We start from the raw sequence: 15703 nt of genomic DNA, 5'->3' as shown, positions 1-15703 counted from the left end.
ATTCCTTCATCTAAATCGTTAATATATAATATTAATGATTAATTAAGTATTAATATATAATGAGGCAAACAATGTTATAAACAATATAGTATATCTAATATTAGAGATAGAAGCCTAGTACTGTTTGTAAGTTCATCATACCACAGCAATTATCAATGGTTATCTGTAAGCATTTTGAAGAAACATGAAAATGTGATATCAGATATTATGACCTTGGAATATTCTATTTTAGAAACCAAAAATAACACTCAATTTGTTCATTGTAATAAAATTATTTACCATCATATTTCAACACATATTTCAATTGGGAGTAAGGGTAGGACGCACCCACTCCTGCTGGATCATCATTCAGTAATATTATCTTAATAATCTCTATTCCCACAGTCTCACTGACTCCAAGTAACCTTTCATCTCCTTACTTATCTAGAATTGGTTTAGGTCATAAGGTTATTAGGGATAGGAGTAGAATTTGGCCATTCGGCCCATCAAGTTACTCCGCTATTCAATCATGGCTGATCCATCTCTCACTCCTAACCCCATTCTCCTGCCTTCTCTCCATAGCCTCTGACACCTGTACTAATCAAGAATCTATCTATCTCTGCCTTAAAAATATCCACTGACTTGGCCTCCACAGCCATCTGTGGCAAAGAATTCCACAGATTCACCACCCTCTGACTAAAGACATTGAAGTGCTCAGCCACCGGGAGATCAGGTTGGTTAAGGCGGACTGAACGAAGATGTTGAGCGAAACGATCGCCGAGCCTGCGTTTGGTTTCGCCGATGTAAAGAAGTTGACATCTAGAGCAGCGGACACAATAGATGAGGTTGGAGGAGGTGCAGGTGAACCTCTGTCTCAGGTGTTGCATCTCCTGCAGTTGCAGGGGATGCAACACCTGTCCCTTTACCTCCCCCCTCAACTCCATCCAAAGACCCAAACAGTCTTTCCAGGTGAGACGGAGGTTCACCTGCACCTCCTCCAACCTCATCTATTGTGTCCGCTGCTCTAGATGTCAACTTCTTTACATCGGCGAAACCAAACGCAGGCTCGGCGATCGTTTCGCTCAACACCTTCGTTCAGTCCGCCTTAACCAACCTGATCTCCCGGTGGCTGAGCACTTCAACTCCCCCTCCCACTCCCAGTCTGACCTTTCTGTCATGGGTCTCCTCCAGTGCCATAGTGAGGCCCGCCGGAAATTTGAGGAACTGCACCTCATATTTCGCTTGGCCAGCTTCCAGCCCAGCGGTATGAACATTAACTTCTCCAACTTTAGATAGTTCCTCTGTCCCTCTCTTCCCCTCCCCCTTCCCAATTCTCCCTCTATCTTCCTGTCTCCACCTGTATCCTTCCTTTGTCCCGCCCCCCCTGACATCAGTCTGAAGAAGGGTCTCGACCCGAAACGTTACCCATTCCTTCTCTCCTGAGATGCTGCCTGACCTGCTGAGTTACTCCAGCATTTTGTCAAATAAATACCTTCGATTTGTAGCAGCATCTGCAGTTATTTTCTTATGCTATCCAGGTCAATATCTGCCCTTGGATACCGTGGATTCTCAACCTCCTAAGCAGTCTAATGCATGGCACCTTATCAAAGGCTTTCTGAAAATCTAAGTAAACAACATCTACTGACCTTCCTTTGTCTGTCCTGCTATTTACCTCTTCAAAGGATTCAAGCAAATTTGTCAAGGAAGACCTCCCCTTCACAAAGCCAAACTGATTTGGGCCAATTTTATCGTGAACTTCTAAGTACTCCATAACCTCATCCTTTATAATGGACTCTAAAATCTTACCAACCACTGAAGTCAGACCAACTGGCCTATAGTTCCCACTATTCTGCCTTGCTCCCTTTTTGTGCACCGGGGTAATATTGGCAATTTTCCATTCATCAGGGACCCCTCCTGACTCTAATGATTCCTGAAATATCATGTGGACTGATCGATGGAGATCATTCCTCATCACACTAATGTACTTTGGGTAATACCATAGGGAATCATGTGTATTTTGATGCAAGTTTAGAACTAAATATTGTAAATGTCTCAATAGTCGGTTAATAATACAATTATTTGAAAGTTCAATTGTCTTTTTATATATAGCTGATTTTTTTTCTGATTCTTTTTAAACATACATAGATTTTCTTGATCATTTAAAAAAATGTAAGGTCCAGTGGCCCATATCAAGTAGTTGTCAATGATTCTGTAAAGATGGGATATGAGTGGGAATTGATATGAAACTATAAGCAAGATGCCTGATGATCAACTGAATCCTGATTAAGCTAAGCACTATTTAATGCTCTCAGAAACTAAAACAGAGAGAAGAACAAATAGTGACATTGGATTAGAAAGCAAATCATTATCACCGTTCTCTATTTTTTAAGAAGGCAGATATCTTTCATTTTGGACATGTTTTAATTTTCTGCTAGTTTCAACTGGCAGCAGAATCAACACAGGTGGAATATGTCAAAATAAAATTCTCACAAGGCTGTTCAGCTGGTATTTCAAATTGCGAGAATGTTGAATTACAAAGAGGACAGAAAAGGTCAACCCACTACATTTTAAATTAAACTGAGGCTATTGATCTAAGGGGTGGGACTCAATTTATTTACTGGTCACTGCACTCCAGGAAGGATGTGAAATCTGTGGAGTCAGTGCAGAAACCTTTTAACAAAATAGTCCTGAGGATGAGGGAGATTAGTTAAATGGTCAGGCTGCATTTGTTCTCCTTAAAGTAGAGATGGTTGAAAAAATATACGATAGAAGTGTTCAAAATCATTAATGGTCTAGATAAAGTGAATAAAGAGAAAATGTTTTCAATGATAAAAGACTGAAGACTCAGAGGACTGATTTAAGATAATTGACAAAAAACAAAAACTTTTAAGAATACAAAAATATAGAAACAGGATTAGGTCATGTGACCTATCAAGCCTGCCAAATCATTCAATATGATCATGGCTGATCTACACTGACCTTATTTCCTCTTCTGTGTCATAGCCCCATAGCCTGCAATTCCTTGATTTTTCAAACTTTTACCTGCCTCAACTTTAAATGCTTAGAATAATTTAGCCTCCACGGTACTCTAGGATAGAGAATTCCAGATATTCACCAACCTCCACAAAAATAAAATCTATGCTTTGAATAACTGGCCCCTTGTAACTATGTCCCATCATTAGAAATCAAATGAAACAATAACTGTTCACAACATGGAAATCCTCTCAGAATCTTACTCATTTCAATTATATCTACACTTATTCTTCTGAATTCAGTTGAGTGTAGATCCAACTTTTACTTATTTGACAAAACTTCCACACCAGGAATCAATCTTCTCATAATTGCCTTCAATTTAAGTATGACCCTCCTTAAATAGGGAGACTGAAACTGACTCGGTGACTTACCAATGGTGTGGGCAATTGCAACAGGATTTGTTATTTTTATATCATATCCTATGTGCAATAAAGGTCAATAGTTCATTTATCTTCCTACTTACCCACTCGACCTGCATGTTGATTTTTTGTTTCATGAATGAAGATGCCCAAATCGTAGGGTGGAGCAGCATTGTGTAGACACCGTCTATTTAAATAATATTATGTCTTTCAGCAATTCCCATCAAAATTGGTAACCTCATAATGCAGTAGATTGTGATTCTGCTTGCAGCACCTTTGGTTCAAATCTAACCTCTGATGCTATCTGTGTGAGTTTGCATTTTCTCTCTAAGACCATGTGGATTTTGTTTTAAGGTAGACACAAAATGCTGGAGTAATTCAGCGGGACAGGCAGCATCTCTGGAGAGAAGGAATGGGTGATGTTTCGGGTTGAGACCCTTCTTCAGACTGAAGAAAGGTTTTGACCCAAAACATAACCCACTCCTTCTCTCCAGAGAATGGGTGACGTTTTGGGTCAAGACCCTTCTTCAGATCCTTCTCTCCAGAGATGCTATCTGTCCCACTGAGTTACTCCAGCATTTTGTGTCTACCTTTGATTTAAACCAGCATCTGCAGTTCTTTCCCACACATGGGTTTTGTTTTATTCCCACATGCAAAAGGTGCTGTCTGGTGGTTTAAATTGCCACTGTGCCAAGTCCAGATGGATGGTGGGAGAATTAGGTTGTAGTTGATAGGCATGTGAGATTGGGTTACAACATCATAACTGGTATGGGGAATGGGAGTGCACTGAGAGAGATCTAATATAGACAAATTGTTATAGATATGATAAAAAGTGTGAATTTCCGCAAATTAAGGTCCACTTAATATTTTTTCTATGTGTTTAATCTATCTATATCCATTTTGGACATTGAGTTCCTTATTGGTTGATTTCTGACCTAAAAATCGCTAAACAGGAGGTACAAGAAAAGCCATTTGCAATTGGTGGATAAATCATCTGATCCTGCTGGGATAGTGGGGGTAGCAAGGGAGAGGATTGCAGAGACCCTGGCCATAATCTTCAAAGCATCTACAGATTTAGGGATAGTACTTAAGGATTGCTAATTTGCAAATGTTGCAGCCTTGTTCAAAATGTAAGTGTAGGGGTAAACCCATCAATTACTGACTGGCATGTGTAATAGCAGTTTTGGGGTAAGTTTTGGAAACAGTAATAAAGGACAGAATTAGCAGTCACATGCACAAGTGTGAATTGATCAGAGAAAGGTGGAATGGGTTTATTTAAGCATGCCATGTCCAGCTAACTTGATTAAACTTTTTGATGAAGTAAGAGAGGGTTCATGAAGGAATCAGTTTGTGGCATATATATACCTTTAACAGACACGTCGTATGGTCCTGCAAATTAGGCATCATCAACATTGAAGACCATGAAATAAAAGGGAATGTGAATGCATGGAGGGAAAAATAACTATGTAACAAAACAGAAAGATGTTTCTTTTAGGCTGGAGGCAAATGCACAGTGAATTTCCCTGGTGATTAGTATATGAACACTGGTTTTCGTAATGTACATTCTTGTACAAATTAATTTAATCAAACAGGCATTCGGATATCACAAGTCAATATACATGTCACAAGGCTACCTTTTATTCATTATCATTATGTCTATAGTACATTATATGTCCACCACAGTCCTTCATCAAGTCTTTGATGCGATTTGGTATGGAATTAACAGATTCTGACAGTTTCCGAGGATTTTTTAATCTTGATACCACAGCTGTATGATGGCTTCATTGCGCTTCTGTCTCGTGGTTCAGTCCTTTTCTTTTAGTCTCTCCTTGATAATTGACCACAAATTCTCAATTGGATTCAGGTTAGGTGAGTTACCAGGCCAGTTCAAAACATGTATCCCCTTCTGGAAAAATTGGGTTATCATCTATGATGCATCGCTCAGTGTAAGGTCTTGCTGGAATTTCCCAGATCCGCCTGCAAAAGTCTTTGCCATCTCCAATTCTTCTCTGTAATACATTGACATATTGCAGTGATCTCATTATTCCATCAACTGAGTGCAACAGACCACCATAGTAGCCGAACATCATCTGCTCAGATCATTTTCTCACCGGCTCTGCGACTGATCTTCGAATATGTTGGCTATGTTGGCCCTGAACCAGGAAATGGTTTTTGTCACTGAATAGCACTTTTTTCTGTCCACACATTTACAATCTTTATATTTTAGGGCCTACTGGTATCGTTCCTTCATTGCAACAATTTTTGTTTTTCACATGTTTTCTAGCGAAACAACCAATTTCAATGAAATTTCCCAAATTAGCAAGACCTCATCTCTTGGAGTCATCTTCCTTTTACGTTCACATTTGCCTGTTCTCTTGGGTGTTAGTGATCCTATTTTGGACCCTTGCTTGACAAGCTTTGATGCAGAAGCATGGCTCACCCCTATCAACTTTACGATCTCTTGCTGTGACTTCCTCACCTCATTTCTATTTTGTGAACTGTCAGATATCTGTTTTGTGAGTTGCTTGTCAGGTTCTTCTCAAATTATGATAAATCACTGGAAATGAATATTTGGAGAATGGAAAATGACTGGAGGAACTTTATGGAGAGATTTATAGGGTTTCAGAAAAATATAAGAACAAATGGTGGACATAAAACTCATCCAATGAAAAATTAGCCAAGTCAGCCCGTGAATCAATTAATTTCCACAAGGATGTATGCTAACAGCTTGCTTTAGGATGTATGGGGAGCCACTTCCAAATTTGCAGGTGACACAAAACTTGGAGAAATGGTGAACCATGAGAAGCACAGCAATAGACTTCAAAGCAATATAATCACACTAGGAGAATGGATAAATAAGTAGCAGAAGAATACAGAGAAATATCTGAGGGTGTGTGTTCAGAGATTGTTGGTAGGCTCAGAACAGGTTGAGAAACAAGCAAATTCTTAAAGCGTTCGGATACAAGACGGCAGGGAATCATTTATTCATATTTTTAAAAAAGGGTTGTAAACATGTGTCGTGACAGAAGACTGTTCAAAATCTATTTAAAAAGGAGATGCAACAAGACCAATAAAATGAAATCCTTGTCAAAGGAGAAATTAGAAATGTACTGGTAAACAATAATATATAAGTCAAAAGTCCACAAATGGGAAAATATCTCTTGGGTAAATTCTGAAATCTTTAAAAATGTGACAGAAAATGTAAGCAAGAAGTAGTAAATGTGATTTACCTAGATTTTCACAAATCTTTGGTAAGATCCCACTTAATAGTCTAATGAATTAGAACTGATTAAATCAAAGGACCTGTAGCAGAATGGCTGGCTAACCTATTCCAAAAAAAGTAGTCATTTGGACTAGCAGAATACAATGTGAGATACCATGTGAATATGCTGGAACCATTGTTGATCATAATGATTGAAGGAAATTAATGGGCATGCAGTTAGCATGATTGCTGCTGAACATACTGATACTAATATCTCTGAATTACATGTATTGTCATCTTATATCATTCTTCTGTTCTCCGGCAACTAATTTTAGGCTTTTGCTGATTCCAACAGCTTGTAAGATTGCAATGGATTTCTTTGTGCAGCCTCCATAAATGACTCGCAGTAGTCAATTTTACCTATGTACAATGATCTGAAAGAAAGGATCAAACAAATAATTTACCAGCTAATCTAAAATAGGAACTTTAAGAGTCGTCTTTAAATACAGGAGAGGTGCTAGAAGACTGGAGGGTGGTAAATGTTATTCAAGAAGGGCTGCAGGGAAAATGCTGGGAACTATAGGCCAGTGAGCTGTAGTTGGAAATCTACTAGATTGTATTCTGAAGGGTAGGATATACAGACATTTAGACAAATAAGGGCTGATTACGGATAGTCAGCATGGGTTTGTACGTGGGAGGTCATGTCTCACAATTCTGAGTTTTTTGAACATGTGACCATAAAGGTCGATGAGGGCAGAGTTGTAGATGTTTTATATATGGACTTCAGCAAAGCATTCAACAAGGTTCTGCACGGTAGGCTGCTCTGGAAGGTTTGATCGCATTGGATCCAAGGAGAGATAGCTGAATGGATAGAAAATTGGCTTCATGGAAGGAAGCAGAGGATGATGGTGGAAGGTTGCTTCTGGGACTGGAGGCCTGTGACTAATGGTGCGCCTCAGAATTTGGTGCTGAGCCCGTTACTGTTTGTCATCTATATCAATGATTTGAATAAGAACATACATGGCGAGATTAGCAAGTTAGACACAAAACGCTGGAGTAACTCAGCAGGACAGGCAGCATCTCTGGAGAGAAGTAATGGGTGACATTTCTGATCGAGACCCTTCTTCACCCACCCGAAACGTCACCCAATCCTTCTCTCCAGAGATGCTGCCTGTCCCGCTGAGTTACTCCAGCATTTTGTGTCTACCTTTGATTTAAACCAGCATCTGCAGTTTTTTCGTACACAAGATTAGCAAGGTTGCAGATGATACAAAAGTGGGTAGTTTTGCAGATAGTGAAGATGGTTGTGAAAAACTGCAGCAGGATCTTGATCGATTTGTCAGGTGGGATGAGGAATAGATGATAGAATTTAAAACAGAGAAATGTGAGGTGTTACATTTTGGGAAGTCTAACATGGGCAGGACCTACACAGTGAATGGTAGGGCTCTGGGGAGTGTTGTAGAGCAGAGTAATCTAGGAGTGCAGGTGAATGGTTCCTTGAAGGTGGAGTAGCAGGTAGATAGGGTAATCAAAAAGGCATTTGGCACATTGGCCTTCATACAAGTATTGAGTATAGAAGTTGGGAAGTCATGTTGCAGTTGTACAAGACGTTGGTGAGACCGCATGTAGAGTATTGTGTTCAGTTCTGGGTACTGTGTTATGGGAAAGATGTCAAGCTGGAAAGGGTACAGAGAAGATTTACGAGGGTGTTCCCAGGTCTAGAGGATCTGAGCTAGAGGGAGAGGTTGAGTAGACTGGGCTGAGAGGACGTAATTGCCACAATAGCTGCCAGAGGAGGTAATTGAGGCTGGGACTATCTCAACGTTTAACAAACAGTTAGACAGGTACATGGATTTGGAGGGATATGGACCAAACGCTAGCAAGTGGGACGTGCAGCAGGAACATGTTGGCCAGTGTGGGCAAGTTGGGCCAAAGGGCCTGTTCCACACTGCATCACTCTATGACTCTAGGAACAAAGAGTTTTTTTGCCACACTTAATAAAAGAAAATAGAAAAGAACAATAGTTTTTTATTTAAAATAAATGTACAACATGCTATAGTAACTCAGTGGGTCAGACAGCATCTATGGATAGGTGACATGTCAGGTCTAGCTCCCTCTTCAAATTGATTGTGGTGGGAGGGACACCTTTTTGTATTTTCATCTGACCTTTGTCCAACCATCTGCCTATCAAAACCCCCGACCTGTATCCACCTATCACTCGACAGGCTTTGTCCTGCTCCTTGCATCTTCCAGTTTTCTCCTCCTCCATCACAATCAGTCTGAAGAAGGGTCCCGACCCAAAATATCACCCATACTTGTTTTTCTGTGACAAGTGGTGTTCATTTGATACATTTGGTTTTAAAATGGCTAATTTAGTCTGATACATTCGGTTTTAAAATGGCTAATACCAGTGATATTGCTGATATTTGTGCAGATAACTGAAAGGTTCCAAAGGTCATCAGTTCTGAAGTGCCATCACATTGTCACAGTCACCAGTACAAAATTATTATTTATTTTAAAATAAAAAAAATTCCACCCGCATGTGTAAAATAAGGAAGTAACTATTGGTGAACAGTAACATTAAAATTAATGGATGCTGAATTTTGTCAGCTTACATTTGTAAAGCAACATTATTATTTTATGCTCCCAAAGGTGTACATTTTGTGAGGCAACGACCCAAAAGCACTTTGGTGGTTCTGCATCTATTGTCAGGAAGCTAGATATACGGAGACAGAATGAATAAATGATTTCAGCCAGCAAGAAATGCACAATTTAACAGATTAAGAGATCCTTCAACTGTTCTCTTTTAAAGAAACTAAATGGATGGTCAGATGAGCACTTGACAACAATTCTATACTTCAGAAATGTCTGTCAGCAGGCAAAAATATAGTTATCCTCAAAAAATGTAATAAAACAAACAATTCAATACGATAGCTTGAAAATATAACCAGTATTATCTTTGGCTACCTTAGGTATACTGCTTATAATTTATGGCAGGCAGACAGGGAAGTGCAGAGAAGTTGAAAGTTATGTTGAGTAAGATAGAAGGATGAAAATCTGTACTTTTCTACTCTTCTGTGGCTGCCGAATCTCTGCCTACTGACAAGCCAAATATTTTTTGGCATGATGAAGTCCAGTGGTGGGGAGGACGGTAGTTGGTGGGATGGGCATGTAGAAGTTAGCTAAAATTAGAGAATTTGACATTCGTACCGCTGAGATGTAAGCTACCCAAGTGAAATATGAGGTGCAGTTCCTTCAATTTCTATGTGGCCTCATTCTGGCAATGAACGAGGCCCAGGACAGAAGGGTTAGAATGGGAATGGAAAGGTTCGTTAAAATACCTAGCAACCGGGAGATCCAGTAGGCTTTGGCAAACCGAGCGTAAGTGTTCAGCAAAATGAACGCCAAGTCTATGCTTGGTCTTGCTGATGTACAGGAGCTGACATCGGGAACACTGGGTGCAGTAGATGAGGTTAGAGGAGGTGCATGTGAACCTCTGTCTCACCTGGAAGGCAGTCAGGGTCCCTGGATGGAGTCAAGGGAGGAGGCATAAGGGCAGGTGTTACATTTCCTGCAGTAAAATAATCAACCCTATGAAAATAGGTAACACATACCTCTGGCTTTGGGATTGTTCCTTCCCTGCACATTTTATTCCTTAAAAGGTCATGCACCCTTACCCATTTAATCTTGCACTATCAATTTTCACAGAAAGTTCATTTTCATGGGAAAAAGCTCTGACTTTATCAACACTTTGAAAAGTTCCTGGTTTACTGAAATTCTGCAGACAGTTAGATTGTGGAGAAAAGGAGATAACATAAATTGTGTCCTTGGGTTAATCGTGTTGTGATTGGAAAGGACTTTTCCTTTGGGCTTTGCTATGTTGCATCTAGTTTTTATAAAGTTGCTTTTAACAAAGGTCTCGTAGCATGTTTGGTGGAATTTTAATTTATTTTTGATCAAGGTCAGTCAATCAGGAGTTAAATACTCTCTCTTCCTGAATCTCTTCCTGAAGGAGCAGCTGACACAATCACAGAAATGTGGTGTTTTTAAGACAGTTCCTGAAGAGCATGAAAGATAGATTATGAGTCAATGTCATTTTGCTTTAAATGAAACAGTTATTTCTTTTAAAATAATTATTTTAAATATTTTTGAATAATTGAAAGTGTACTCTGCTCACTCGCCCCTGTTAGTAATGTCACAAGCATCATTATACTTTATCATAATTCAACATACATAGTAGTGGTGCTCTGAAGCATTATTATTTATGCTGACAATATAAATCTAGTTTATTTTTCAAATTTCTTGCAATGTAACTCAAATTTAAGGAAGCTATTGTTTAAAAATTAGAAATTAGAGAAACCACTGCATTCTTTAAATTATTTTGATTATGTCTAAAATAACCTTGGGAATTACTGAATCTGCTCCCTTTGCAACTGAACACCAGATCTCTTATTGCCGTGATAGTCTGCTCTTGATTAATCAATGAATCAACAAATCCACAGGCATTATCTTAATAAGTATTCCCGGACTGTTTGACATTGGAGACCAGTTGTGATACTTGTCCTGTGTAACCATCTACTTTGACTGTGTGAACTGAATGTTTTCTTCATTATGACAGCCAAAGATCTTTATAACAATTAAATCATTTAAAAAGTGATTGTGTCAAATGATACTATTGTCAGAAGGCTAATCTGCTTGAGACCCTGTTTTTGCTCTGCACTCTTGAAGGTTAATTGATTATTACCATGATTTAAACTTGCATGGAAATGCTATAAACAAAAAAGCACAATTAATTCTTGGGAACTGATTAGCAGCTATTTCTCAGAAAAAAAAATGTAAGTAGCTGAAGCACCCTTTTCTCTGAACTGTGCTGGCTGAGACACAAAGACATTTCAGGTTGGCTTGGAAGCTGAGGAAAAGAATACACTTGTCTGTGGTGCAGGAATTCTTGTTGGAGTGGGTACGTCCCTTTCACGGCCTTGGCCACAAATGCCCGTACCTTGTTTATGATAAAGGCGTGGCTGGCGAAGGTGGCATTCCGTTTTAATGAAGATGCTGTTTCAGAAATGTAGAAAAAATGTACCAACATCTTTGCTGAGATCCTGGTAGGAGAATTATTTCAGGGAGACTATCATTGCAAACTTTCAGTACAACTTTAAACTTAAACTAAGTATAACTTAAGAGTGTGGAGCTCGAGTTGACAGTTGACAACTTGGTGATTGAAGTCTTGGTGTGCCTGATCTGCACATTTCTAGTGGATGTAACTATTTTGGTGGTTGCAGTGGCTCTTGATAAATTGTCTGTGTTTTCATGAGCTGCTCTATCAGACTCAAGTCAATGCCCACATTATCTAAGCAGTGGTGCAAAATTATGGCCTTATTTTTCTGAATTTATTTGAAGCTGAATTTACAAATGCCAACTGCAGTGGATGGATTTTCATGGATTATGATCAGCCACAACAGAAAGAGAAATTTATTAATTCAGAGGAGGGCAAAAAATTCCAGCATGATGAGAAACATGTTTGATATAGTAATGGCAATCGATAATACTATTGATGTGAGATTTGAGAATTTGCAGTGACACCAGTGAATCAGAATTTTTGTTCATTGTACTTGCAATTAGTCCTTGAATTTTATAATTGCATAAATTATTTCTGTTCAAATTACCTTAATACTTAAGAAACATTTAGACAGGTACATAGATAGGATAGGTTTAGAGGGATATGGGTCAAATGCGGGCAGGGGTGGAACTAGTATAGATGGGACTAATTGGTCGGTGTGGGCAAGTTGGGCCGAAGGGCCAGTTTCGAAGCAGTATGACTATGACTTAATCTTTCCTAATATGAATGTTGCTTATTTTGAGTACAGAATTTTCAAAATTTTTAATTGTAACCAGTTTATCTAAAGCATATTACGATCAAAATCTTAGAGCCATATAATTTAGTTCAGTAGAACTTGAAAAGATGACAAGTTCTAAGTGAGTTGTTTTTAAATTCTTCATGTTGACTTTTTCTGTGAAATAGCTTAACTAGCCGTTTGACCTTGGAAAAGCTAGAATAATTCATGCTAATCAAATTACTACTGAGCTGGCATGGGTACAGTTTGCAATGTAGGTCATTTTTATTGCTAGCCTGAATGGAACTAATTTTAGCATTCTGCCAAGAATGCCAATATTATCAGATCAATGCATCAGAACATAATTGTTCAATTAAGCCAATCAAACAAAACTAGTCTGTTTAAAAAAAGTGGCGCACATGTCCACAAAGCTTATAATATCATTAACTTAAAACACACCTATGGAAAACTTGTAAGCTGCAGAAATCAGGTAGGTTATATTTATGCCAGTAATGTCTTGTTTTTGACAACACATAAAATCTATAAATACCTCATAATTGAAAATCAGGCGAGTCCGATGAGAAGGAGAACAAGGATAGATCACTGATAGATCTTCTGCAAAAAAAACAAAGTTCTGGAGGAACTCAGTGGGCCAGGCTACATCTGTGGAGGGATGCACAGATGACATTTTGGGTCTGATATTTCTTCGGACTGGAATACCTTCAACTCTAGAACATCCAAGATTCCTCTTGCTTAAGTTAACGTGGTTTCCGTCCCTAGTGTTGTGAATAGAGGTCTTATCTGTGTCCCACAGTTCTGCTCCCTCTCCGCCTCCCCCAGACCAAGCATGGATAGAGTTCACCTAGTCCTCACCTTTCACTCTACCAGGCTCTGTGTTCACGACATCATTCTCTGACATTTCTGACACTTTCAACGTGATCCAACCATCAGTCACATCTCCCTCTCCCCACCCTTTCCATGATGTGAAGCGTCATAACCAGCCCTTTGTTTTTGCTCAAGATTCCACCCTCTGCCATTTAGAACGGAGATGAGGAAGAACTTTTTCAGTCAGAGAGTGGTGAAGGTGTGGAATTCTCTGCCTCAGAAGGCAGTGGAGGCCAGTTCGTTGGATGCTTTCAAGAGAGAGCTGGATAGAGCTCTTAAGGATAGCGGAGTGAGGGGGTATGGGGAGAAGGCAGGAACGGGGTACTGATTGAGAGTGATCAGCCATGATCGCATTGAATGGCGGTGCTGGCTCGAAGGGCTGAATGGCCTACTCCTGCACCTATTGTCTATTGTCTATTGTCTATTGAACTGATAGCAAGACAATATAGCAGCTACTAGACCAAGTGGACCCATTGGGCCCAAACCTCTCCTGCATTGATGCAGCACCCTCCCCTCCCCCCTCCCCCCCCCCCTCCCCCTAGCTAATTGGATACATATTTGGCTTAATGGCAGGATGCAGAAGGTGATGGTGGAAGGTTAGATGACTTGGTATCCAAGGAGAGCTATTTTATTGGATACATATTTTGCTTGTTGCAGGAATTAGAAGGTAATGGTGGAAGGTTGTTTTTTGGCCAAAAAGCCCAAGACAATTTGTGTGCCTCAGGGGTTGGTGCTGGGCTCATTGTTGTTTGTCATCTATATAATTTTGCAGATTTTACTAAAATCATAGACAGTTGGAAAAGGTTATCACTTTATTAAAACGGGATCTTGATCAGCAGGGTAAGGGATCTGAGGAATGGCAAATAGAGTTGCATTAAGATTCAAGTACAAACTATTGTAATTTGGGATGCCAAAGCAGGTTAGGACTTTTACGATGAATGGTATGGCCTAGGGAGAATTTTAAAACAGAGGAACCTAGGTGTGTAAGTACATAATTCTCAGAAAGTGGACAGGGTGGAGAAGAAAGCTTTTGGCCTCTGGCCTTTATCAGCAAGGATATTGAATATAAAAGTTGTGACTTATGTTGCAATTGTACAAGACATTGGTGAAGCTGCACTTGGAGAATTGTGTTCAGTTTTGGTCACTCAGCTAGAGGAAAGATGCCATTAAATTGGAAAGAGTGCAGAAAAGATTTAAGAGGATGTTACAAAGACTCAAGGGACTGAGTTATAGGGAGAGATTGGGCAGAACTTTATTCCGTGGAGCATAGCACACTGAGGAATGAACTTGTAGAGGTATATAAAATCCTTACAGACAAGATAAGATGAATGTACACAGTAGAATTATGAGGGACATCGAAAGGGTGAATGTGCAATCTGTTTCCCGGGTTGGTATATCAAGAACTAGAGGGCATAGGTTTAAAGTGAGAGAGGAAAGATTTAATTGGAACTTGAGGGGCAATTTTTCCACACAGAGGATGGTACATATATGGAACGAGCTGCCTGGGGAAATAGTTGAGGCATGTATTGCAACATTTAAAACATGTTGGGACAGGCACGGATGGGGAAATGTTTAGAAGTATATGGGGCAACACGGGCAAATAGGACTTATGTCGATGGGTATCTCGACCAATATAGACGAGTTGGGCTGAAGGGCCTACCTGAAGGATCTATGACTCAATGTAAAGGAGAACGCTTGGTAATAGGATTAGAATGTGTCAACATTGATTCATGAAAGGAAATTGTGCTTGACAAGTTAACTGCAATTCTTTCAGCATATAGCTAGCAGAATAGATGACAGAGAACCAGTGGATGTGTTGCATTTGGACTTTCGGAAAGCTTTTTATAAGGTTCACATGAGATTAATTCATAAAATTAAAACACAGGGTTTGGGGTAATGAGTTGATGTGTAGAACTGGTTAGCTAGCAGGAAATAGAATGGAATAAGTAGATATTTTTCTGAACTGCAGGAATTGCCCAATGGGCGACCACAGGGATTAGTATTAGGGCAGATATGATTAGTGGTTTAAATGTAAGAATTAGTTGTAATATCTCCAATTTGCAGATGACACAAAGCTGAGTGGGAAGATGATTATTAAGGAGGATGCAGAGAAGCTCCAGGTTGAAGACATAAGACTGCAGATACTGGAATTTTGAGCAAAAAACAAACTGTTGGAGGAACTCCGTGGGTCAGGCAGCATCTGTAAAGGGAAATGGACAGATAACGTTTTAGGTTGGGATTCTTCTTCAGTGAGAGACTAGGGGGGGTTAAAGCTGGAAAAGAAAGATACGGATGGGATAAAGCCTAGTAAACAATAAGTAGATACAGATGAGGGGGCCTGAAAAACAAAATGTAACAGTGACTTTTATGTAACTTTTACTTTTTTAAAAGACTATAATAAAAATCTTTAT

At 39.4% G+C, this 15703-nt stretch overlaps 1 protein-coding gene across 4 annotated transcripts in view; it reads left to right on the top strand.

Annotated features, from left to right (window-relative positions):
• Positions 1 to 15703, top strand: part of megf11 (multiple EGF-like-domains 11) — a 302641-nt gene that overhangs the window by 68815 nt on the left and 218123 nt on the right. The window lies entirely within an intron of this gene.

This window comes from Rhinoraja longicauda, chromosome 33, assembly GCF_053455715.1.
Source record: "Rhinoraja longicauda isolate Sanriku21f chromosome 33, sRhiLon1.1, whole genome shotgun sequence".
In the NCBI taxonomy this organism is placed as follows: domain Eukaryota; kingdom Metazoa; phylum Chordata; class Chondrichthyes; order Rajiformes; family Arhynchobatidae; genus Rhinoraja; species Rhinoraja longicauda.
Note: the sequence above shows the minus strand (reverse complement) of the source record. Positions and strands in the feature narration are given on the sequence as shown.